At 48.6% G+C, this 27,235-nt stretch overlaps 1 protein-coding gene across 3 annotated transcripts in view; it reads left to right on the top strand.

Annotated features, from left to right (window-relative positions):
• CHST12 (carbohydrate sulfotransferase 12) overlaps window positions 1-27,235 on the top strand; it is a 61,976-nt gene that overhangs the window by 18,532 nt on the left and 16,209 nt on the right. The window contains exons 1-2 of one of the 3 annotated variants that reach the window (XM_088451893.1): window positions 8,614-8,877; window positions 9,269-9,302. The exons of 1 other annotated variant lie outside the window; for it this stretch is intronic. The gene's annotated coding sequence lies outside the window, so the exon portion shown is untranslated. Of the gene's footprint in view, window positions 1-8,613; window positions 8,878-9,268; window positions 9,303-27,235 lie in introns of those variants that run through there. One more of the 3 variants, XM_088451892.1, reaches the window with a different exon arrangement.

Genomic DNA, 27,235 nt, shown 5'->3' with positions numbered 1-27,235 from the left:
GCAGCAACGCCGATGAAGATCCCCGCCCTCCACCCACCCTGTAGAGGAAATGGTATGCGCTCAGGGGGAGGAGGGGGGAGCAAGAGGGGCGGCAGTGCAGCACAGGGCACACTGCCGTCCTGATATGGTGCTGATCAGGAGTACTGAAGAGGGGACGGGGTGGGTTTTCTGGATAATGATTATCCAGACCCAACTTTGGGCCTGATTCACTACCGTACTCCACTACAATTACGCACGCCATGGGCCGATTGTTGTGTTCTGTGCATGCGTATGCATCGCAGTGCGTGTGCGCGAACTAGCCATTGTGAACGGGACTGAGATCGCAGTAACTACACAGGCCCATCGCAGAGTGATTGACAGTAAGTGCCATTGTGGGTGGTGGTCGGGCGAATGCAGGCATTAGCAGACTATCACAGTTGAACTGCGTGCGTAATCGCTATTGCATATGCAGTTGCGTACGGTTGTGAATCAGGCCCTTTATTTGTATGGTCAGGCCATGATCTAAACCAGCTATAGAGTTGGAGCAACACCCCTGAAAGGACCCAGTCATAGGCAAACCTATGGGAAGGTCTAGGTGTCCATATAGGAGTATGTAGAGTGGTTACTGGGCCTGATTCAGACCCGGACGCTCTGACAAGAGCGCTCGCTCTGAATCAGGGCCATCCGAGCAGAAAATGGTGCGGCCTCCCGGCCGCTCGCATAGCTGTAGGTGACCACCCACAGCTTATGCGAGTGGCCAAAAAGATGGTCGCGATGGTCAAGACCATCGTGACCATCGTGCTTGCGACGAGACCCTTGTGGTAGGGTCTCGCCTGCCGCAAGCCCGGAGTGCTTTTGACTCTATCAGAGCCAAAAACACTCCCACTGTCACTCACCATCGACAGCACGCCCCCTTTGGTGCGAGACCCATAACGACGGCTTGGCCGTCGTTATTCGGGTCTCGGGCATGCGCACGATGGAGCTCCCTCCGTCGTGCGCATGTGCACTTGGGCACCATCGACCCGCTTGCGAGCGCTCAGCACTCGCGAGCGGGTCTGAGTTAGGCCCACTGTCTCTTGTTTGTTTAACTCAGTGTAATTTCTTTTTAATTGTAGTCATCATATTTCATCATCATAGTTCCCATAGGAAATAGGGAGGAGGTAGATGATAGACTGACATTGCTTTCACTCTTATCCTGGGTACACACTTTGATGACAGGTCAGTCAGCAGACTGATCCGCTGTCAGAGAGGCTGATTGGTTAGCTAAACACACTTACCAATCAGCTGCTTGATATGTCTGGACTGACACTACAACTGGGCGGTCATTTACATTTGCAGCAAGTGTACGGGAGGTGAGCGGGTCACCCGTACACACAAAAGCAGATAAACCGGTATATCGGCGGTGCTGCAGAGCGAGCCTATGTTTGTGAACAATGTCATTCACAGACCTATCGGGTGAACACACCCGCCGTTGCACTCGCAATATATCGTTTGACGATAGAACGAGCAATATATTGACAAGTGTGTACCCAGCACTAGAGATACCTTCCATTTCATAATTTGGGGACCAACCTCTTGGACAGAGTGACTTGTATGTACAGAATGTTGATCCTAGCAGGAGGATGGGTTACTCATGCCATCCGCACAATTCTATTATCAAGTCCCCCATTGCCTTTGTCCCTTAAAGTAATGCTGTGGCATGTTGGAGGACTGAATACCACCATTAAGAATAAAAAGCGCAGGACGCTCGCAAGCGGGTCGATGGTGCCCTAATGCGCATGAGCACGACGGAGGGAGCTCCGTCGTGCGCATGCGCGAGACCCGCATAGCGACAGCCAAGCTGTCGTTATGGGTCTCGCATCAAAGGGGGCGTGCTGTCGATGGTGACTGACAGCACGCCCCCTTTGGTGGGCGTGCCGGGGGCGTGGCTGCCAGACAGAGGCGTTCCCATGGGAATGCCTACCGTCTGGGTTCGGCCCCACTGATCTCACTAGTGATGTCAGTGGGAGTGATTTTGGCTCTGATAGAGCCAAAATCACTCCAGGGCTTGCGGCCACGAGACCCTACTGCTAGGTCTCGTCGCAAGCCCGATGGTCGCGATGGTCTTGACCATCGCGACCATCATAATGGACGCTCGCTATAGCTGTGGGTGGCCGCTCCATTTTCAAGTAGGAGGGCCCTGATTCAGAGCGAGCACTCTGGTCAGAGCGTCCGGCTCTGAATCAGGCCCTGGACAGACCACTTGATTTCTGAGGTTAATAAAGTGGTCATTGGGGATATTTTTTATTTATGATCATGCCCTAATACCTGTCTCTGTCCAGCTGCCTCTTATGAGACCCCTTGGTTAACCAACCCTATCTTATTCTTGGAAACCTCCAAAGCTGATTGGATCCAAAATAAAAGTACAAAAAAAAAATGATGCCAATGCTAAATATTAATCTCTTTGCTTTGTATGCCTCTGGCGGGACTGAGTTTTCCTTTCTTAACTATACACATGTAAAACAAATGTGGAAAGCTTGCTATTTGTACAGGCACAATCATCATTACATTGCACTAAACAATGCTACTATCGCTGGGGTAACAAAGCTGGAAAACTCTTCACCATTGTCAATAAAACTTATAAATGGAAAAGTTGTGTCAATGCTAATAAAAATATCATTCTCCTGCTGCTCTTTTGAGAACGACTGATATAGGGGACACTTTCTACGCTTATTTACTGATCTGAGTATGGAAAAATGACAAATCTATCAGTAACCATGTATAAAGCAGCATTGTGGGCCTGATTCAGAATCGGATACTAACCACACGCTATGCAGAAATGCACGCAGTTAGCCAATGTTGTAAGTACGGTGCATGCGTCTGAGTCACACTGTGTATGTGCCCCAATGGTTACTGCACAACCACGGAACGGCACAGGGAATGTGGGTTTTAATAGGTGATCCTGAGGGGTAACGGGGGTGCCTTGGCAGTCGCGGGCATGTTGCTGACAGTAGCCACGTCTAAAGATGCAGAAAAGCTGGTTCCTAGTTACAATGGGTTCTCGTACAGATGACTTTGCAGTGGTGTATGCCCGCTTAATGTGGAATAACAATTGGGCTGGACCATTGCCACATTGGGCAGAAGGACTGCAAGTGATCTTGGACTCCAATAGCCTCCATAGGTCCATGTTATCCAGAAAGCTCTCTCTCTGTTTATCATATACAGGTCCAGATTATAGGCAGGACGGATGGGGTTATTGACCAGGGCCCCCACATATTTCGAGCCCCCACAATGCTGCAAACATTGGCCGGAACCCTACACTCTCCCAGTCCCTGGCCGGCTCTTACCTCCCGGCTGCATCACATAGCAGTGTACACTCACCCACTGAACTTAGGTCCTGACTCCTGCCTGACTATGAAAACCCCGCCCCCGTTGCCGAAATAATGCCTCGACTCGCGGGTGCGTGGGGTAGGGGCGGAGCCTAATGTCGTAAAGTGCCTGCCCCCATTAGAAATCTGCTGCTGTTGTAACAGTGAGACAGGTAGTGTGTGCAGGCTTTCTTAGTTCCTTCCTCCCATTATCTCTCTCTCTTCCACCCCTTCTCTCTGTCCCCTCCCCCTGCTCTCCCTCTCTTCCCCATACCTCTATCACCCTTTCTGTCTCTCTCCCTTCCTCCCCTCTCTCACCATCTCCCTCCCTGTTCCTTCCTCTCCCTTTCTCACTCCCTCCCTTTTTCTTTCCCTCTGTCCCCTCCTCCTTCCCCCTCTCACCCTCTCTGTCTCTCTATCTATCTTATCTATATACTGTATACAGTGGCGCATCTATAATGGGTGCAGTGTGTGGGGGGCACCGCACACACTGCACCCATATTATTTTAGACTTACCTGTTCATGGTCCCACGTCGGGTGTCTGCACTGCTCAGGACACCAGAGAATGGCCGCCGCGGCCATTTTTCTGGTGTTCTGCGCATGCGCAGTAGACTCTGGACATTCTAGTGCCCGGAGTCTACTAAGGCTCTGGTGGCTGGCTAGCGCCGTCAGTTGGCTGCCAGCCACTGGGGAGAGAGGAGGGGCCCCGCACAGGGAGTGCACACGGGCCCCCTCCTCTCTTAAGACGCCCCTCACTGTATATCTATATGTATATCCCCCTACTCAAAATCCTGTGTTTGCCCCTGGCAGTGTACTAGATCTTAGGCCTTATTCAGCGGTACACTGCTGAACGCAGATTCCCGATGTTTGCATGGCAAATGTGTACACGCACTGCATCATTCGATTTGCCGCAGCTGCGTGCTCCACGGTACGCCATGCCACAGCTGCATTTGCACCATGCAATCCTATGGATCGTGGGTGCATACACAGCGCGCGTACCCGTTAGCAGGTGCACGACACGCACCATACATGGCGCGATTTGCCGCACAAGCGGCAAAGATGCCAGTGGACATATCTGTAGTAGTCTCTGCGTGAGGCCGTGGTAATTTTATTGATGGGGCCCCCACAATTTATTTGCCTCGGGGCCTCCACAAGCCTTAATCCGGCCCTGGTCATATGTATATATCCATTTATGTTTATGTCACTTTGCACAGTGTTAATATTTTTACTTGGTGTATTTAATGTGCTGATTATACTGTCATTGTGTAACAAAACAGTATTTCCGTTAAATCCCATCTAACAGTAGCAGGAGTAGTAATTAAGAATCAACTCAAAGGACATTGGGTCTGATTCGTTACGGATCGCAACTGTGAATGCAATAGCGATTACGCACGCAGTTCAACTGCAATAGTATGCTAATCCATTGCGATCACTATGCCATATGCAGCCCACCTTACCTTAGACACATCCATAATGTTTAGCAAGACTGCAAAACCATCGGTACAATCGAGTACCATCACAGCCTCGCGCACACTTGCATAAGCTCTGACCTTACTCAGAAATTGCTAACTTCATTGCACGCTATGAGATCTCAGGCTGCGTAGGCCATTGCAATGGATAATCTATGCATGCCCCTGCAACAGTGTTCAAACGCACTGGCACGCCTGCTTTTCTCCGACCATTCCCCCCCCCCCCGTCACCACCCACAAACGGCACTTCCTGTCAATCACTGTGCGATGGGTCTGTGTAGTCACTGCGATCGCAATCCCGCTCGCAGTGGCTAGTTCGCGCACACGCATACTGGAATGTATACGCATGAGCAGTATGCAACCATGGGCCGATTGTGTGCGTATTAGCAACTGCGTTACTTGCTGAATCAAGCCCAGAGTTACCAATCTAACCCTGGGGACAGATAGAGACATAAATCCCTGATCCTGGAGTATTGGGACAGCCTGAGGGAAGCAATATGAGGATCCTCAGGTATTTTAAGTAGAATTGGTTTAATTGAAACAGAAAGTACATTTTCTGGGCCAGCACTGGGGCTCTTACCCCAGGGGCATTTTGGCAGCAAATCTAAAGCTGGGTACACACTAATAGATATATCGCCCGTTTCAATGAATGGGCGATATACAGTGCATCCAGAAAGTATTCACAGCGCTTCACTTTTTCCACTTTTTGTTAAGTTATAGCCTTATTCCAAAATGGAATAAATTCATTTTTGTCCTCAAAATTCTACACACAATACCCCATAATGACAACGTGTAAAAAGTTTTTTTGAGATTGTTGCAAATTTAATTAAAATAAACTAAGAATTCACGTGTACATAAGTATTCACAGCCTTTGCCATGAAGCTCAAAATTTAGCTCAGGTGCATCCAGTTTTCACTGATCATTCTTGAGATGTTCTTACAGCTTAATTGGAGTCTACCTGTGGTAAATTCAGTTGATTGGACATGATTTTGAAAGGCATACACCTGTCTATATAAGGTCCCACACCTGACAGTGCATGTCAAAGCACAAACCAAGCATGAAGTCCAAAGAATTGTGTGTAGACCGCCGAGACAGGATTGTCTCGAGGTACAAATCTGGGGAAGGGTGCAGAAAAATATCTGCTGCTTTGAAGGTCCCAATGAGCACAGTGGCCTCCATCATCCGTAAATGGAAGAAGTTCAGACCCACAAGGACTCTTCCTAGAGTTGGCCGGCCGTCTAAACTGAGCGATCGTGGGAGAAGGGCCCTAGTCAGGGAGGTGACCAAGAACCCGATGGTCACTCTGTCAGAGCTACAGCATTCCTCTGTGGAGAGAGGAGAACCTTCCAGAAGGACAACCATCTCTGCAGAAATCCACCAATCAGGCCTGTATGGTAGAGTGACCAGATGGAAGCTATTCCTTAGTAAAAAGCACATGGCAGCCCGTCTGGAGATTGCCAAAATGCACCTAAAGGACTCTCAGACCATGAGAAACAAATTTCTCTGGTCTGATGAGACAAAGATTGAACTCTTTGACCTGGCGATATGTTTGGAGGAAACCAGGCACCGCTCATCACCAGGCCAATACCATCCCTACAGTGAAGCATGGTGGTGGCAGCATCATGCTGTGGGGATGTTTTTCAGCGGCAGGAACTGGGAGACTAGTCAGGATAGAGGGAAAGATGAATACAGCAATGTACAGAGACATCCTGGATGAAAACCTGCTCCAGAGCGCTCTTGACCTCAGACTGGGGCGACGGCTCATCTTTCAGCAGGACAACGACCCTAAGCACACAGCCAAGATATCAAAGGAGTGGCTTCAGGACAACTCTGTGAATGTCCTTGAGTGGCCCAGCCAGAGCCCAGACTTGAAACAGTTTGAACAACTCTGGAGAGATCTGAAAATGGCTGTGCACCGACGCTGCCCATCCAACCTGATGGAGCTTGAGAGGTGCTGCAAAGAGGAATGGGCGAAATTGCCCAAAGATAGGTGTGCCAAGCTTGTGGCATCATATTCAAAAAGACTTGAGGCTGTAATTGCTGCCAAAGGTGCATCAACAAAGTATTGAGCAAAGGCTGTGAATACTTATGTACATGTGATTTCTTAGTTTTTTTTTAAATTACATTTGCAAAAATCTTAAAAAACGCCGGGAAAATGGCCCCGGCGGCAGGTAATAAATACCTCCTTATTTGTGTAAAATGAGTATTAAATGCAGTGTTCTTTGAATTTTATAATATAGTTGCAGCAGTGGTTTTCTATTTGCATTTATGAATATCGATGAATGGGTGGGTGAAAATGTTATTGTAGAAATCTTGTTTTAAAAAATATAATATTATTAATATTTGTAATAATTGGACCCTGTATACCCAACGGTGACAGGTCCCCTTTATGAGAGTGCCAGATACGAATTGATTTAGCAAATGGCAAGAGTCAAGTGACTGCAAACTAGTAACAGACCCTCCAACACGGCCCCTTCCACAAACTGCTATGCTCCTGGACTTCCCTCTTAATTAATAATTGTTGTCACCTGTGTTGACCTGATTAATTGATGAGAAGGGACTGGAGTTTTAGCACAGGTGACTGTAATCATACGAGCCGTATTCAATTTGAGCTGAGCCGCAATACTTTTTCGCGGCCTGGACTTTTCACCTACTTTACCTGTTTTGCAGGCGGAAAAGTATTGCGCGCGTGCCCGCGAATCCCCGTATTCAATTTGAAAGTATGTGAAAACGGGACCCGGCGAAACTTAAACAGGCGAAAAGTACTGTCAGAAATGGGGAAATCAGCCTGACACCCCCCAAAAGATGCTCTGACATGGGAGTTCCCTATGGTACCCCCCGATTTGGCTTGCTGAAGGTATTTGGAGTTTTTAAACGGGCTCAATAGCTACTAAATAGCATTTTTCTATACATGGTGCAGAAAAGCATTCTGGAGTATTTTTTGCAGAAAATAAGATATCCCTGCAAATTTGGGGTACTTGAAAATGGGGGTCAGCATATTTAAAAGTTGCTAAAGTGAAGTTGAAAAAATCGTGAAAAATCCACATGCCGCAAACACCTGCAATCAAAAAAACATTTGGGGCATAATTGGGGACCCCCCCCCCCAAAGTCAAGTTCGCTACTTTTTAACTTTATACCCCCATTTTTTTTTTCTCCCCCTTTTTCAAAGTAATTTTTTGGGGTGTCCTTAATGTTTTTTAAACATTTTTTGACAGTTTACCTTTGGGGGACTGTCTGAAGGCTGCAGGAGGGTTTCCGCAACGTTGCACCCCAAAACCCCAATTCTGCACTTTTTTCCGCCTGCTATTCATAGGCGAAACTTTACCGCCTATTACATTGCATTGACTTTCTGCCTAGGCGGAAAGTCTTTCAAATTGAATACGGGGTAAACCCAAAACAGGCGAAAATGACGTCATCGGGGAAAAGTTTTCGCCAAAAACACACAAAAATGACTTTTCGCTCCAAATTGAATATGGGCCTAAGAGTGAAGTCCAGGAGCAGAGAATTATGTACCTGGAGGAAGGGGTCATGTTACAGGCTATGCAGTAACAGACCCTCCAACATGACCCGTTCCATTAGGTACAAAATACTTTGCTCCTGGACTTCCCACCTAATTGATGATTGCAGCCACCTGTGCTGAAACACCTGTCTCATCAATTACCTAGTTCACCACAGGTGTCTGCAATAATTAATTAGGTGGGTAGTCCAGGAGCAGAGTGTTTTGTACCTAATATTGGAGGGCAGCAGAACACCATAACTTTTTGCTATCCCTATGTATAACAGATTCTGAAGAAATAATACACGGTCACTATTTTGCTCCACAAGTCCCACACTGACCACAAGAAAGATGGCGGCCATAGCCTTGCATTGATGAAACATGATGTGGCTAGCTCCGCCCCTCCGGTCCCTGGCCGGGGCGGCGCTGCTGTGGTCTCCTCTTCTGCACTGCTCAGAGGATGGGCGGCTGTTGAGATCGGCGAGCTGGCTGTTTGGTTTTATCCTCCGGCCTCATGTCGGCGAGGTGCAACAGTAAATCATCATGGAGCTTATGTCGCGATAGGAAGGAACATCGCTTTCTGCCGGTAAGGTACTGCACATCACAGCAACCTGCCGTATTATCGCGATTAGCGGGGCCTTTGCATCCGTCTATATGGCTTTGCATAGACGCCTGGTTTGCTAAACTAATGGCCTGGCCAGCACTGTAGGGGTTAAACAGAACATCTGTCCCAAATTTGTCTGCCAAAAAGCAAATCCTATGTGACCATTGTGGCCAATAGTTATGTTTATAGGGAATGCGTATGTATTCCGTTTATAGGTAGTGATCGATAATTGTCTCAAATAATATATTTATTTTTATAATATAAATATAGTTCTATTTGCATGCGTGCACCGATTAAGCATCCTCGGTTGGAAAGGGTTAATGTAGAATTATAGTATAGTACTGACATCATTTCTGTTTATGTTCTTTTATAGTTTAACTGGGAAACAAGATGAAAGAACTGCCATGGTAACTAATGCATTCAGAATTAAAATATGCTCAGTGATTAGGGTTTAAATAAGTTTTGCACATTAGATGGGGTTTATTTTTGTGTACAGTTGTTTAAATATTTAAATATATGTGATAGAGGGAATCTTTTTACAGCCTGGTTCTGGCCACACACAGAACACGCTGCCATATTTTGTTGCGAGTCAGTCAATATCCAAGATCAATAAATTAAGCTGGAACTGATTTCTCTTTTTTTATATATATATATATATTTTTATTTTTTTTTGTCCACTGAAATGTATGGAATGTAAAATAGGCAATGTGTGTAAATTGTCTCCCCTTAAGCAGATTTTTCTTTAACCTCGCAAAAGGCAACACAGAGACGCCCAATTCAGACTTTAACATAGCAAAACTGGTATTGCAGCAATGATTAACTTGGGTCAAATCTGAATCTTTGTTTAGTTGACCTTTTCACGTGTTTTTTTTTTTTTTTTTTTTTTTTTCATTCTACCACAGGGGTTAGGCTTGTCATGTACAGTATACAGGCCTATTTTGATTTTCTAGAAAGTTAGGACTTTCCAGTTATTATCTTATTCATCACTGGACCCAGCCATAGACACAGGACATGTAGGGCTCAATTCAATTAGGTGCCATAGAAACGCAGGCAACGGCACGGCCCAATTTCACCCTGGATTAGCACATTTTGTTTGTAGCCTGCACATGCCGCAAGGAACTTGCACCTAATTATATTGAGCCCGTAGATTCGTTCACATTTCATTTGCATATTCTTTTGTGCTTGAAGGGGTATTTGCGCGTAGGTGAAGTTCAGTTAAGGTGTGGCAATATAATTGCAGGCTATACAGAGCTGGTTAGAAGCAGTGGCGGCTCCAGAGGGGGTCGGTATGATGCCTAACCCTAAGTCACCCCTGGGGGGTGCCTAATCCTAACAGCGCTACACTCCCTAAACCCCCCTGCGGCTAACGCCAAGGACTTAACCTCATTCGGTCTGGCATACTTTGGCATTCCAGGGACAGGATTAAGATTGGCGTTGGTATTTAGATGCCTATCTTAAGTTCCCCATCAGGCTTCTCCTGTTGGGATATAGATCAGCGGCGTTTAGGGCCTGATTCAGCAAGGAACGCACTGATGTAGACGCACACACCCGTCTGCTGTGAGAATATGCTAATCAGTGCATACGCACAGAGACCGCAGCACAAGATGCAGACGCCCAGCCCCATACTATGCCGCCCATCTCCCTTTACTCACCGCCTGATCAGCACTTAAGCTAGCGTAAACATCGAGAACCATCGGTCCAGTTAGCATAATAGTGGTTGACCTAATCTGCCGCAGGACTTTGGCCGCTTCCTCTGTACAGCTTACGGTATGGCTGCGTATGCCGGCGCACTGCTTTAATTATGCTCGCCCCTATAATGGCGTTATAATGCCTGCGTTCGCCTGACCACCCCCCTGTCACCACTCACAAAACACTACCTATCTGTCAATATCGGAGGGGTCTGCGTACACACTGCATGTAGTCTGGTAACCCTAACCGGATCGCACTGACTAGTTCGCGCACGTGCAGTGAGATGAATGCGCAGTGCAAAAACATTGTCCGAGTGCGTGCGTTCTCTCCTGTGCGTTCCTTGCTGAATCAGGCCCTTAGTCCGCCGGTCTGTAAACTACATCCCCTCCAGATGTGAGGCTACAGCACAGTCCAAAATTCAAATAGGGGAACCACACCAACTGCCACCCCAAACGTTACCAAACATCATCTGCTGTGGCTCACTGGCAGTTGGTGTGTTACCCCTATTTGAATTTTGGACTGTGCTGCAGCCCCACCTCTGGAGCCTCCACTGGTTGGAAGCGTTAATGCATCTGTTTCACGGATCTTTTGCTCCTAGTATAGGGTACCTGGTGCATGTCCACACTGAACATGATGATCGGTAGCACATGAGGCTTTCAGATAGGGGGCGGTAATGAGTGATTTTATTTCGGGACCTGATGTGACCCGAAAAGTGCTGCGTTTTCGCCAGCACAAATATATATTTGGATGCTGCCCATAGGCGGTTCAGCAGCAGCAATGTACAACTCTGTATAAAGGCGAACATATATGCACTCCGATTGGGAGTGATTATGGCTGACTTTCGTTCTGTCCTGCTTCAGCCCCCATGTGCAGGATGTGTAAGCACCCATGAATACAAGTCCTTGAATGATCCATCACAGAGCAGACTGGTTCATAATTAAGTACTCTATGCATAGTATGTAACAGCCCTTTTTGTAAAATGGTGATTCCAGTTATTCTTAATCACACATTTTCTTCAACTGTACACCTACTGTCACAATATCCTCTTTTTTTCAATTCTTTTAAGGTTGTGGTGAAACTGTCATGTTCCTGGGTATTCCCACGTTCATGCTCTCCCATCTGTCATACACATCCTTAGTAATTGGGTGATGTGATGAACTTGATTTAAATATTATAATACGGTATATAAAGGTCAATGTAAAGGGGCCTATCCATTAGATGACTTTTTGAACGATCTGATCAAAACCAGGAGGTCTTGGTCTGATCGTTCAGAACGTCGTGTATTGGATAGCCGGCAAGGACTAGCGATGCGCACTGGGTCCTCGACGACTATTTGTGGAACATGCATGTCAACCTGACGATGATCGTCAGGTTCCACATGTTCGCAGATAGGTGGTCGGTCTCCTGCATTGAACGCCGTTCAGTGCGGGCACCGGCGACCTGAAGGACTGAACGCTAGACGTTCAGTTTTTGAGGTCACCTAAAGGATAGGCCCCTTAACATCTGCAATCAATTTCCTTGAAACATTTGGTTATTTTTGCTGATTTTTTTTTTTTATTTGTTACAGGGATCTGTATTTTCAGTTTGTATTGTGGACCAGTCTCATAGGCTTCTGATTTCACTCTTTCTCCTAATGCCTCAAAAGGAATTAATACATAACATAACATAATGCAGATGGCTTGAGGGATGGATTGGCCAGACACCTTAAAATTATGGGCCATATTCAATTAAGCTGCGAAAACCCGTTTCGCCCTTTTTCTCACTTTTCCCCAGGTTGTCAAAAACCGGGGATAACTTTTCACCATAGAATAGGTGGCGAAAAAAAGTGCAGAATTGGGGTTGTGGGGTGCAGACTTAAAAAAAAAAAAAAAAAAAAAAAAAAAAGTACCCTGCACCGCTTGGAATGTCCCCTAAAAGTAATCTGTGTCAAATTTTGGAAAAAAATGTTCCATAGGATACCCAAAAAAAAGTGGGTTTTATTTTGGGGGCGGAAAAAAAAAGGTGGGGGACAAACTTTTAAACTAGCGAAATAAACTCTGGGGGGGGGGTCCCAAAGTATGCGGCAGGTATTTTTTTGTTTTGTTTTGTTTTTTTTGTTTTTCTAGTTGCGGCAGGTGGATTTTTAAAGAGTTTTTTAAAGTTCACTTTACGGAGTTAAAAATAAGCTTGCGCCCATTTACATGTACCCCAAATTTGATGGGACTAGTTATTATTTTTTTTTTTTGAAGTTGCTAAATGCTATTCTTCACCACTTTTTTAAAGGCGCATTAAAGCACCTGTAGAGACAATTTAAAAACCCTAAATACCTTTAGCAGGGCTTTTTGGGGGTACCCATAGTGATCCCCCATGTTAGTGCATCTTTTGGGTGGTGACAGGATGATTTCCCCAAAAGTGACAGGACTTTTTGCTACTTACCTTTCCGCCGGGTCCCATTTTCGCCGATTCCAGATTGAGTACGGGGATATGCGGGGACGCGCCCGATACTTTATCCACAACAAAAGCTCCAATGACGGTGAAAAGTCCGGCAACGGACTTTTCGCCTTTAATTGAATATGGCCCTATATACCGTATTTGCTTTCTTCTCTACATTAAACTCTGTTATTATGTATGTAAGTTTTCAACCTGGGCTGTCCTGGCTGATCAGTGACTTCTGTGGAGAAGGCACAGCAGAGGCCGCCTCCATCATGAGAATTCCTTTTTTTTTTTTTAAACTCGCGGGATAAATGACTCGCGTCTGCACTGATAGGGATGTGTGAGGGAGGGTGGCCTCATCGTCTGAGAGAACTACACCAAATACTGGAGTCACCTGAAGCGTAGGCATGTATGCTCTAGTCGAGAGTTATGTCAGATAAATAATTTAATTGACATAAATGAGCATACACAGAGCAAACGTCTAATAGATGGCGTAACAATGATCAATCTGTTTCCTGTGTAATGTAAGGAGCTACATGTATGATTTGGGGGAACCAATACAGGCGAAGGTATGATGTGGTGAAGTATCAATGCAAGGGAGGCATAATATGGAGAGGCACGATATGCGATTATGTATTGAATATATGCTATCTGTACTGTATTGTGGACTCTGGGATGATCTTTGTGTAATATATCAGTCATTAGTATGTTCTCTGTATTGTCTATGGGTTACTAGGATGCTGTCTATGTTGCATGTAGGTCCCCACAGTGCTTTCTGTATTGTCAATAGGATGTTCTCTGTATTGTATGGCGGGTACTTGCCTGCTCGTTGTTTAGTTTATATCTAGAATACTTTGTGTATTACAGTATGTCACTAGGATGCACTGTGTATTGTACTACGCAATTCAGTAGAGTGTAGAATATTTCTACTTCAGGGTCCATAGGGTATCCACAGGATACCTTGGGGTATAGGTGTGACGTCAGTCGCAGGGCACCAAAGAGTTAAGCTTTCAGCCTCCCAGGATGCACTAGGTCCCCCTCCTATACCCCGCCCCCGAGCCAAGGCACCTCAGTTTAGTTTGGTGCCCGGCCGGAGTCGGGTGCACCTGTTGGAGTGGGGGCTAGAAGAGCCCCTGAAGCTTATTCTTCATGCAGCTGTGGCTGCACAACTGGATGAACAGCATGGACAGTCAGTCCTGACGTCCATGCTGTCTTCCCTACACCCCGCCGGTACCAGAACGCCGGTACTGATCCGGGGATGCTGGTGGGCGTCTGGGGTCACAGCTAGCGGTGACCCCAGATGCTCCGGACCATGGCCGGATTCAAGGGGGACAGAGGTAAGCAGCGGGGTCCCGCGGTGGGTCCCCGCTGATCACATGGTCCTAAGTCCCCAGGCAGGGGGCTCCCTGGGGACTGGCTGCAGCGTGGAGCCAGGCGACCAACCTGCGCTTCCACTACCCCCTGGGACAGCGGACCGCAGCAGAGCGGTAGCGCTGCGGCGTCCCAAGGGTTAAATGCATGCCAGGGGAGCGCGCCTTCCCTGTCTCACAGCCGGCGCCTCCCCCGCTGCACACAGCCCTCTCTGCATGCTGCCGACTGGTCCTGTGGCAGCGCTCCTCCCCCAGGCCAGCCTCCTCTCTGCTCCTCGGCGGCCATCTTCTCCAGAACGCATGGTGAACGCTGCTGGAAGCGCTGGAAGGAAGCATCGTGGTCTGGGTCCCCCCGCATACCTCTCCTCCGCTGTGGTCAGGTCTGTGTATGCAGCGCTGTGTCCTACCAGGCCCTGTGTCTGTGTAGTTGAGTGATCAGCGCTGTTAGTGCAGGAATTGTTATTTTTCTGCATTGTATGTGACTGTGCTAGCGCTGCTGCCTGTAATCTTTTCTTCTCTAAACTGTCAGCTTTATTACTGTCCCTGTTCTTTCTGCTAAAGCCCTTGCGGTGCGGTGCTGCAGGGTGGTCTCTCGCCTATTTAATACTTAATTGGTGAGAGAGGTCACATACGTGGTGCCATCATGTCTGAAAGTGATTTTCCCCTCCGGCTACAGTGTACCACGTGCAAAGTACCGTTAGCGGAGGGGGAGGGTAGCGCGGAGGGCCTTTGCCGGCAGTGTTTGTCCATGGCGCGGCCTATTACGGTTACAGCACCGGTACAGGAGCCGCCCTGGGCTTGTTTCGCTCAGGCGTTAACAGCTTTAGTGGGCCAGTTAGCTCCGCAGCCCGCGTTTACTCCGATGGGTTTGTCCCAGCAGTCTGTGGTGTCGTCACCCATGCAGGGGTTCCCACGACAATTGGTGGTACCCCACAGTCTCCCTATTTCCCCGCTCCCGGGTTCTCAGGAGCCAGCGTGGGTTAACTCCCTGACGAGTTCTGTACAGCACTTGTCGGATGTGTTGCAAGGGGAGTCTGTGATGCGGTCTCATAAAAGGCCGGTGGCGTCTCTGTCCGCTCCTTATGAGGATGACGAAGGGACGTCTGATGATGGGGAGATTCTAGATCCTTACGATCAGGAACCTCTCCATACTAAGGACGCTGATGCTAAGTCCAAAGTATATATTCCTGGACTTATTCGGGCGGTCCGCACAGCCTTGGTGATTGAGGACGAAGTTCCCCCAGCGGCTAAATCTAAGTATGCCTTTTTCAAAGATGTGAAGGGCGATGCCACAGTCTTTCCTCTTTCGGGTCAGTTGGTGGACCATTTAGAGGAGGCGTGGAAACAACCTGGCAAAAGATACCAGCCGCAGAGACGCCTGGCGGTGGCTTATCCGTTCGCGGATAATTATTTTGCGAAGTGGGAATCCCCTCCACAGGTGGATTCTCACGTGACCCGTCTTGTCCGTAGTGCCACATTGCCAATGCCATCCATGTCCTCCCTTAAGGATGCTACGGACCGCAAGGTAGAAATCTGCCTGAAGTCCGCTTATTCCCTTGCCGGGGGGGCAGCACGGCCGGCTATGGCCATTTGCTGGGTTGCCAGAGCGATGGAGCGCTGGGTGGATTCATTAGAGGCTTCTTTTGAATCCGACTGTCCGGCCGATCAGGCGGAGTTGATTGGCAATCTCCGTGATTCGGCCACCTACATCAACGAGGCGGCTCTAGACATTAGTACTCTGGTGTCTAGAATTTCTTCAGCAGCGGTAGCTGCTCGTCGCACCTTGTGGCTGCGATCCTGGAAGGCGGACGCAGATTCCAAGAAAGGTCTGGAAGCGTTGCCGTTTACCGGAGAAGTTCTCTTCGGTCCGGATCTGGATAAGATTGTGGCCACGCTGGCGGCAGCCAAATCTGCCTGTCTCCCGTCGGCCGCTGCTCCTTCTGGTTCGGGACCATCGTCCTTTCGGTCATCTAGGGCCCAGGGCAGGCCCAAACCACAGTCGTTTCCTCGACAGGCTGGCCCTAAAAAATCGGTGAAGCCCCGGAAGCAGGCATGGAGTACCAGACGTCCGGCCCCCAAGCCAGATGACAAGCCTGCGGCCTGACGGTCCGGGCCTCCCTTTGGGGGATCCCAGGGTGGGAGGCCGCCTGCTACAGTTCGCCCAGTGTTGGTCGACCACTACGACAGACACTTGGGTTCTGGAGGTGGTTTCCCACGGATACGCCCTCTCCTTCCGGCACAGACCCCCGGCTCGCTTCTTCACCACGGGTCTCCCATCAGACCGGAACAAGGCTACGGAGCTGCGGAAGGTATTGCACACTATGCTCCAGGCTGGAGTTATAGTGGCGGTTCCATTCTCCCAGAGGGGCCAGGGTTTCTATTCAAATCTATTTTTGGTACAGAAACCCAATGGGTCATATCGTCCGATTCTCAACCTCAAAGCACTCAACAAGTCTTTGCGGGTCCCGAAGTTTCGGATGGAGACCCTACGGTCCATCATTCTGGCGCTGGAACCTGGGGACTACTTGGTGTCATTGGACATACAGGACGCTTACCTGCATGTCCCTATTCTTTGGCGCCATCAACAGTTCCTCAGGTTTGCAATCAGCAGCGACCACTTCCAGTTTCGGGCGTTACCTTTTGGCCTGGCAACAGCACCACGTGTTTTCACCAAGGTGATGGCGGTCATGGCGGCTTCTCTGCGGCTGCAGGGAGTCCGCATGTTGCCGTATTTGGACGACCTGTTATTGGTGGCAGGATCTCCAGAGCTCCTGTTACGCCACTTGGACCTGACCATTGCACTGCTGCAGCGGCACGGCTGGCTAATCAACTGGCAGAAGTCCACTCTAATCCCGTCTCGGAGGATTCTGCATCTTGGAGCCTTATTGGACTCGGGACAGCAAAGGATCTTCGTGACGGAGGACAAGATCTCTGCTTTACAGTCAAGGGTGCGCAGTTGTCTGCACAGCCGCCGGGTGTCCTTACACTCGGCGATGAGGTTACTGGGCTCCATGGTGTCGGTGTTCGACATGGTGGAATACGCCCAGTTTCACTCCAGACCTCTGCAGCACCTGATCCTGTCCAAGTGGAACGGGCTGACTCAGTCTCTGAAGTCCCAGACGATTGTGCTCACCCAGGAGGTTCGCCTGTCCCTTACGTGGTGGTTACAGATGACCCACCTCAACAAGGGACGTCCGTTCTGGGTTCCAAATTGGGTCCTGACGGACGCCAGTCTTCGGGGCTGGGGAGCAGTTTCGGGTCCACACTTGTTCCAGGGCAGGTGGACGCCGACAGAAGCGGAGCTTCCAATAAATATCTTGGAACTCCGTGCGGTCTTCAATGCTCTCCAGCAGGCACAGCGGTTTCTCCAGGGTCGCCCGGTGCAGGTCCAGTCGGACAACGCTACCACCGTGGCCTACATAAACAGGCAAGGAGGAACTCGCAGTCGGGCGGCTCTCGTAGAGGTCTCTCGGATCCTGGTTTGGGCGGAGCGCAATCTTCCGGCCATATCAGCGGTCTTCATCCCGGGAGTGCTCAATTGGGAGGCGGACTTTCTAAGTCGCCAGGACGTTCATCCGGGGGAATGGTCCCTGCACCCGGACGTTTTTCAACTACTGGTGGACAGGTGGGGTCTTCCAGAAATCGACCTCATGGCGTCCCGGCACAACAACAAGTTGCCGGTGTACGGGTCTCGCACAAGAGACGAAGGGGCGTCTCTGGTGGATGCTCTGTCCGTCCGGTGGACGTTCCGGTTCGCATACCTGTTCCCTCCGGTCTCCCTTCTTCCACGGGTAATCCGGAAATTAAAACAGGAAGGAGGGACGCTCCTGTTGATAGCTCCCGCGTGGCCCAGACGGCACTGGTTCTCAGACCTTCAGGGTCTGTCCGTGGACATTCCTCTGCGGTTGCCGCTACGACCGGACCTTCTGTCTCAGGGTCCTTGCCTTCACCCGGACCTGACTCGGCTGTCTTTGACGGCGTGGCTGTTGAGACGGCCATGCTGAGGTCCCGGGGGTTTTCCAGCTCTGTGGTGCGGACCATGTTACGAGCTCGGAAACCGTCTTCCGCGAGGATATACTATCGCGTGTGGCATACGTTCTTCCAGTGGTGTCGACCGAGAGGTTATGCACCGCGGGAGTTTCGTCTGTCTCGGATTCTCGCCTTCCTGCAAGCGGGACTAGATCATGGGCTTCGCCTTGCTTCTTTGAAGGTACAGGTTTCGGCCCTATCTGTCTGGTTTCACCGTAGGATTGCTACAATCCCGGATGTGCGCACCTTTATGCAGGGTGTTCTCCGCATTCAGCCGCCCTTTGTTCCACCTGTGGCGCCTTGGGATTTGGCTGTGGTCCTGAGGGCTCTCCAAGGACCGCCGTTTGAACCACTGGGCTCAGTGGATCTTAAATGGCTAACAGCTAAGACTGTTTTCCTTCTGGCCATTGCTTCGGCCAGACGTGTTTCTGAGTTAGGGGCTCTTTCTTGTAGACCCCCTTTCTTGTTTTTTTATGGGAACAGGGCAGTGCTCCGCACTCGGCCCGAGTTTCTTCCCAAAGTTGTTTCCCAGTTTCATATTAACGAGGAAATAGTTGTTCCGGCCTTTAACTCACCGGGTCTTTCCGTGGGTGAGGCCTCTTTGGATGTTGTGCGGGCCTTAAGGACTTATGTTGACCGCACTTCTTCGTTTAGGAAGTCGGACGCTTTGTTTGTCCTCTTTGGCTTCCGTAAAAAGGGTTGGCCTGCTTCAAAGCAAACTTTGGCAGCCTGGATCCGTATGGCTATTTCTGAAGCTTATCTTCATGAAGGCCTACCGGTCCCTCCTTCTCTGAAGGCTCATTCCACTAGGTCTGTGGGTCCTTCGTGGGCAGCTCGACGTGGTGCCTCGGCAGTTCAGATCTGCAAGGCTGCTACGTGGTCTTCTGTCCATACCTTCGTGAGGTATTACAGGTTTGACACCTTCGCCTCTCAGGATGCTTCCTTCGGGCGGCGGATTCTCCTTTCTGCACAGGAGCGTCCCCACCCTTAAAGGATACTGCTTTGGGACATCCCCAAGGTATCCTGTGGATACCCTATGGACCCTGAAGTAGAAAATATGAGATATGGTAAGAACTTACCCTTGTTATCTCTATTTCTACGAAGTCCATAGGGTTCCACAGGACTCCCGCCCTGTCGCACCTGTGCTGCAGATGGGCTTTGCTCTGGTCACCGGTTTTCCGTCTCCCTCTGGTGAGAATGTGATTCTTGTATGTGTCCAGATCTTTGTTCTCTCTCTTCCTTCTCCTCCTCCGGCCTATGGCTTGGTAACTAACTGAGGTGCCTTGGCTCGGGGGCGGGGTATAGGAGGGGGACCTAGTGCATCCTGGGAGGCTGAAAGCTTAACTCTTTGGTGCCCTGCGACTGACGTCACACCTATACCCCAAGGTATCCTGTGGAACCCTATGGACTTCGTAGAAATAGAGATAACAAGGGTAAGTTCTTACCATATCTCATATTTTTCTAGACTTTCACATTAGAATGTCAACATTCAGCACATAGACACTGATGTTATGTCAAATTGTCGACATATTCTTTTTAATGTAATTCTGTTACTAACCCTAATGTAAATGTCGACATATTTGACAATGTTGATATCATGTCGAATTTCTCTTCTTCAACAGAGCTGTAGCGACTGCATACCAAGCAGTATAAGTCTGCTTGATATTACTTCGAATGCATTTTGTGAGTGCATTCATGGGACTATTGATTTGTTTATAGAACAAAATAGTTATTATTACTGAACTATTGATGTCAGTGTTTACAAGGGGTCACCTTTATATTTAAAATTATGTGTATTATTTTTATTTTATTTTGAAAACCAACTCTGCTCCCAAGAAGAGGTATAGAGGGCATGGATGGATTCTTTGGGGAAAGGGTGTACTCACCACCATGGCTAAACAACGTTAATGTTTGGGTACAGGTAGACCGAGGCAATGTGAGTTATTTTTATTTTATACTGCTATAGAAAGTTTTTATGCAGTGGGAGATTGACAGTGGATGAGACCCCAGTAATTATAACCTATTGGATGGTGGCTTCATGCAGTATCATACTGTAGACTACCCAGACCAACCACTGTCACTTCAATGTTAAGCCTGGAACTCCCTGCTGCTGGATTAAGCTGCACAATTCACATAACCTTATGACATTTAGGACCTTATTCAATTAGGAGCGAAAAGTCTGTTGCCTGACTTTTCGCCGTCATCGCAGGTTTTCTGAGCAGAAAAGTATCGCGCTTGTCCCTGCGTATCCCCATATTCAATGTGTGAAAAGTGCTGTCATTTTTGGGGAAATCAGACTGACACCCCCCAAAAGATGATTTGACATGAGGGTTCACTATGGGTATCCCAGAATAGCCCTGCTGCAGGAATTTGGGGTCTTTAATTGGTCTCAGTAGCTGTTATTTTGCGACTTTGAATAAGTGGGGAAGAATAGGATTAAGTAAGTTTTTTTTTTTTTTTTTTTTTTTTTTTTTTTTTTTAAATAAGTAGTCCCATCAAATTTGGGGTACCTGACAATGGGTGTAAGCATATTTTAAAGTGGGTAATGTGAACTTTTAAAACGTGGAAAATCCACCTGCAAACTAAAAAAACACCTGGCGCATACTTGGAGCCCCCAAAGTCTATTTTGCTAGTTTATAAGTTTGTCCCTCAACTTTTTAATTTTTTTTAGCCCCCTAAACAAAGTAGTTTTTTTTGGGTGTCCCGTGGTACTTTTAAAAAAAATTGGGGGGCATGATTCAATTAAACGCGAAGTGAAAAGCGCTGGGAATAAGCTCCCGGTGCCATTCAATTCTGCTGGAAGTTAGGGTGTTTAGGCGCGAGAACAGGCATTCTCCGACTAAACTTCCTGGCGCGATGCTGTTTACCCGGCGCTAAGTGCAGAAAACAGCATCACGCCTGGACTTTTGTCGGATTTGTGCTCGCATCCCCGGAGGGATGCGAGAAGAAATTATGGTAGGGCTTAGCAGCGCGTATAAATTGAATAGCTCCGGGACCTCATTCCCGGTGCTATTCATTTTGCATTGAATAGAATCATGCCCATAAACACAATACCTTTTTCTGGGACTGTCCAAGGGGTGCAGGGTGGGTTTTGGAAGTTTGTACCCCCAAATCCCAATTTTGCATTTTTTCTCGCCACCTATTTATAAGTGATACTTTTTTCACAGGTCCCGATGCATTGACTTTTCGCACCGGCGAAAAGTTGAAACAGTTGAATACGGGGATAACTGAAAGCGGCGAAAATTACGTAATCAGCTAAAACGGCTTTTTGCTGCTAATTGAATATGGCCCTTAGTAATTTCCAAATTGGGGCACGGGCTGCAGCACACTGAGGGTGTGACTGTTTATTATGCATGGCCAAACTCCATTTAATCGCTGAAATTGGGACAGTTGTGATGGTTGCTGATGCATGTTCTCCTCTGTCCACCGCTGTGCTGACTCTCCTTCTCTGTGTGCCCGCTGTGACCAGCTCTCCCTGCCTTTGCTGTGACTCCATCTACCATTGTGTTGCATTGTCATTGCCTATCACCGCTGTGCTGACTCTCCTTCTCTGTGTGCCCTCTGTGACCGGCTCCCCCTGCCTTTGCTGTGACTCCGCCTACCATTGTGTTACATTGTCATTGCCTATCACCGCTGTGCTGACTCTCCTTCTCTGTGTGCCCACTGTGACCGGCTCCCCCTGCCTTTGCTGTGACTCCGCCTACCATTGTGTTACATTTTCATTGCCTATCACCGCTGTGCTGACTCTCCTTCTCTGTGTGCCCTCTGTGACCGGCTCCCCCTGCCTTTGCTGTGACTCCGCCTACCATTGTGTTACATTGTCATTGCCTATCACCGCTGTGCTGACTCTCCTTCTCTGTGTGCCCACTGTGACCGGCTCCCCCTGCCTTTGCTGTGACTCCGCCTACCATTGTGTTACATTTTCATTGCCTATCACCGCTGTGCTGACTCTCCTTCTCTGTGTGCCCTCTGTGACCGGCTCCCCCTGCCTTTGCTGTGACTCCGCCTACCATTGTGTTACATTGTCATTGCCTATCACCGCTGTGCTGACTCTCCTTCTCTGTGTTCCCACTGTGACCGGCTCCCCCTGCCTTTGCTGTGACTCCGCCTACCATTGTGTTACATTGTCAGTGCTTACCACCGCTGTGCTGACTCTCCTTCTCTGTGTGCCCACTGTGACCGGCTCCCCCTGCCTTTGCTGTGACTCCGCCTACCATTGTGTTGCATTGTCAGTGCCTATCACCGCTGTGCTGACTCTCCTTCTCTGTGTGCCCGCTGTGACTCTGCTCCCCCTGCCTTTGCTGTGACTCCGCCTACCATTGTGTTGCATTGTCAGTGCTTACCACCGCTGTGCTGACTCTCCTTCTCTGTGTGCCCACTGTGACCGGCTCCCCCTGCCTTTGCTGTGACTCCGCCTACCATTGTGTTACATTGTCATTGCCTATCACCGCTGTGCTGACTCTCCTTCTCTGTGTGCCCGCTGTGACCGGCTCCCCCTGCCTTTGCTGTGACTCCGCCTACCATTGTGTTACATTGTCATTGCCTATCACCGCTGTGCTGACTCTCCTTCTCTGTGTGCCCGCTGTGACCGGCTCCCCCTGCCTTTGCTGTGACTCCGCCTACCATTGTGTTGCATTGTCAGTGCTTACCACCGATGCGCTTGTGCGCTGCATGAGTCCACTCTCATTATTTTTCCAGGGCCACTTTTAATTCCCAATCCTCCCCTGGATTAACGCAAGTCGGTATTTACTTTGAGAAAAAGGGGGCTGAACAAGTCCTAAGGCCGGGTACACATCGGGCGATCTATTGGACTAAATATCGTTCCGATGTGGATCGGAACAATACATCGTTCATATCACTGTGTGCACCCTCAATCGTACGTTCACGTACGATGTCGTCCCATCTGGTGCGCAGCACGTCAGATGGGACGACATCGCTGATAGCTGCATGTAGGTGAATGCAGGATGGAAGGGTATATTGCGCAGTCGTACATCGGATCGTGCAGTGTGCTTGGCTGCCTGATATATCCTTCCATCGGGTTGACCTGAGATGCACGTCGTTCTGTTGTGTAGTCGGCTTTAGACTGCTTGCTGCCTTACATAGCCTATTTAATGTATGTGTAGAATTAGTTCCATGTGCTTGGTAACATCACTGCGTTTGTTAGTTCAAGATGACAGCAGCCCTGGATTTTCAGTAAAGCTGCACGGCCAGCGGTGACAGCCTTTGGAGCAGTGTCCACCATGATGTAATAATGTTTACCTAGTGTTTATGGGTCCCTAACTGAGATGGAGCTTCATGGCAGATCTCTATATAGATTGTCCTACACTACGGCAATTGTTTACACACTAAAGCATGGAAAGTGGCATCGTCTTGCTTTTCCTATTTTGGGGTGTGTATTGCTCCTTCACTGGAAGGATCCATTTTTCTGTAGGGATCAATTACCTTTAACATGACAAACATTCTTGCTGAGTCCTCTGCTTATTTCCCAACATTTAAAATAAATAGGGGCACACCATCCCCTGCGTGACTGTCATTGTCGCACTTGTTTTCTGCTAGGCCGCATCCATTTTAAAGTTTGAGAATCGACTCACTGTAAATAGTTTCCTTACTAAAAGTTGCCTTTCAGCTTCTGCCACCACTAAGCCCTGGCCATGTGCTGTGTGCTATATACAGGCGTGTTGCTGATAGGCGTTCAGTAGTTTTTGGTAACCATTTGGTTGATGCTGTACATTTATAAAAAAAAAAAACCCAGCATCCAATACAATGGGAAGCATATAGGGGGTCATTCAGACCCACTCGCGAGCGGCAGTACGCTCGCAAGTGGGTCGATGTTCCCCACTGCGCATGCGCGAGACCCGGCGAGCGAAGGACTTTCCTTCGCTCGGAGTCTCGCATCAAAGGGGGCGTGCTGTCGATGTTGTTTGACAGCACGCCCCCTTTGGTGGGCGTGCCGGGGGCGTGCCTGCCAGACGGAGGCGTTCCTATGGGAACGCCTACCGTCTGAAGCCGGCCCCACTGACATCATTAGTGATGTCAGTGGGAGTGATTTTGGCTCTGATAGAGCCAAAATCACTCCAGGGCTTGCGGTTGAGAAACCCGACCACAGGGTTTCACTCGCAAGTCCGATGGTCGCGATGGTCAAAACCATCGCGACCATCTTGTTGGACGCTCGTATATGCTGTGGGTGGTGACCCACAGCTATACGAGCGTCCAGGAGGACGCTCCATTTTAATGGAGGAGGGCCCTGAATCAGAGCGAGCGCTCTGGTCAGAGCGTCCGTCTCTGAATCAGGGCCATAGTTACCATAGAAAGCCATATAAATGCAGACATGAGTTGCGTGTTACATGGTCGTAATGCTGTTCATGCAGGATTTGCTTTCTACCACCGTTCATGGTTTATACTCAGCAGTCAAAACCCCATAGATTTGTGTTGGGTGGTATCCAGCAGGATGGATCAAGTGGGTCAGATAAATTCTAGTAGCTTTAGCATGTGGAACCCAGTGTCCAGTGGAGCCTAATTGTATTGGATATTTGCAATTCTGTCTTGTGTGTTATTTGATCCTTCACACACGTGGCCAAATTGCTCACAGGTCCAACAGTACTGCAAAGATCCAATACAATCGGATTGAACATACGTGACCAGCATTTCATTTTTGAGAAACAGGAAAAAAGTTTTACTTATCGGTCCGAAGCTGTGAAATGCAATTGTGGTCTGTGGAAGTAGGTGGGCAACAGAGACAGGTGGATGGACTGTGGTCATGTGTCCATATACAATATCTATGGAGCACAGCTCCTGTACAACACTACAGTAGCCTACAGTACGTCAACTTGGCCATGGCCAAGAACAAATTAGTAGAACTGCTTTCTATGGGGGTCATTCAGACCCGCTCGCAAGCGGGTCGATGTTGCCCCACTGCGCATGCGCACGACGGAGGGAGCTCCGTCGTGCGCATGCGCGAGGCCAGGATAGCAACGGGCTCTCCGTCGCTCCGGGTCTCGCACCAAAGGGGGCGTGCTGTCGATGTTGATTGACAGCACGCCCCCTTTGGTGGGCGTGCCGGGGGCGTGGCTGCCAGACGGAGGCGTTCCCATGGGAACGCCTACCGTCTGGGGCCGGCCCCACTGACATCACTAGTGATGTCAGTGGGAGTGATTTTGGCTCTGATAGAGCCAAAATCACTCCAGGGCTTGCGGCAGCGAGACCCTACCGCAGGGTCTCCGTCGCAAGCCCGATGGTCTTGACCATCGCGACCATCATCATGGACGCTCGCATAAGCTGTGGGTGGTCACCCACAGCTATGCGAGCGTCCAGGAGGACGCTCCATTTTCATGGAGGAGGGCCCTGATTCAGAGCGAGCGCTCTGGTCAGAGAGTTCGGCTCTGAATCAGGCCCTATGTTCAGTAGGTGCAAAAACCAGTGTTTGCAGATCACAGATATATAACACCATAGCCGAGGGCAGTAGTACACCTTTAACAGGGCACGAAGTGCTTCTTACACAAGCATCTGACAAGTACTTAATGTTCCCTATTTAGAGAAGTACACACTTCCTTTGATCTTAGGTCTTTATATCTGCTATAAATACATGATTATGTGCTAGATTTCATTCAAAACGTGATCTAAAGTTGTATGGTAGCGGCTAGGAATATCAATGAGATACAGTGTTGAGCAGCTCATATTTTGTCAAGTGGTGAGAACCTGTACCCAGCTTTCTGTACACCGTCCAAGCTAGCAAAGGGGAACCAGAAGTTTTACAAAATTAGGTATAAATATTTAAAAAAAAAACAACAACCAAATATGCTGCAAATATTCAGGGATCTTTGAACAATCCCTCTTTCTGACCTTTCATACTAAACACTATGTACAGTACAGTACACTGCTGCAAGGCAAATGCTTTCTTCAGTAATTATCACAGATGACCTAATAGTGTACAAGGTTCTGGCTTATATTTATTTTTACAGCTGCATAACCATTACAAACACTGTAGTTAATATAAATTACGCAAATGAAAACTGATAACGCACGAGCATTGACCCAATAAAAATGTATTTACTATTACATTCTGGTTATTTAACAATTTGTCAAAGTAAATGTATAAAATGCCATGGTTAAGATTGCATAATTCTATTTTATGACTGCTATTTAATTACACCTTTTATGTCTTTAGTGATAGTATTTAAATATATTTACTCTATATATACTTGTGGGGGCATCATCGTAGCACAAATCAGTGCTGTGATTTGTGCCATTGGACAACAGGGGGCACAGAGATCAGACTGCCGACTTCTGGGAGTCTTAGGTGAGTTCACACTCCTAGGAGAGTAGACTAAGTTCCAGAGCCTCCCTGGTGTTTGGTAAAGTAGGTAAACATAATACTGGACTTTTCCACAAAACAGCTGTCCCCACTATGACGGCAATGGGTACTCTACAGAGCAGTGTGATTTTATAGTGTTCCCGCTAGCCTCTTTCAGCGGGGTGCTGTGCCCGATTTTAAAACCCTAAAATGTGCTCTCTCTTCATGAAGATGCCTTGGTGCTGTCAGGAGGCTGACACTGGCAGCCCCACCTCCCACTGCGCCTCTCCCTGTTCCCGCCGTTCCCCTCATGGGTCGCAGTGTCCCCCTCGGTGGAAATGTTGGGGGGAAGCCCTGAGCAGAGGGTGAATAGATGGATCGTATGCGCAGGGCATCTATTCACAGTGCAGGAAGACTTGGGGGGCAGCCTGGCATCTCTGTGCCATGAGATCACGCCGGTTCCACTGAAAGTAGCTGCCTCTATGAAGCCTAACATCCACACTATCACCACTAATAGCAGTAGCAAAGGTTTCCTTTGGTCCCATATGCG

The sequence above is a fragment of the Taudactylus pleione genome, unplaced genomic scaffold (genome assembly GCF_031769625.1).
Source record: "Taudactylus pleione unplaced genomic scaffold, aTauple2 ptg000032l, whole genome shotgun sequence".
NCBI classification, from domain to species: domain Eukaryota; kingdom Metazoa; phylum Chordata; class Amphibia; order Anura; family Myobatrachidae; genus Taudactylus; species Taudactylus pleione.
This window is presented reverse-complemented; position numbering and strand designations above follow the sequence as displayed.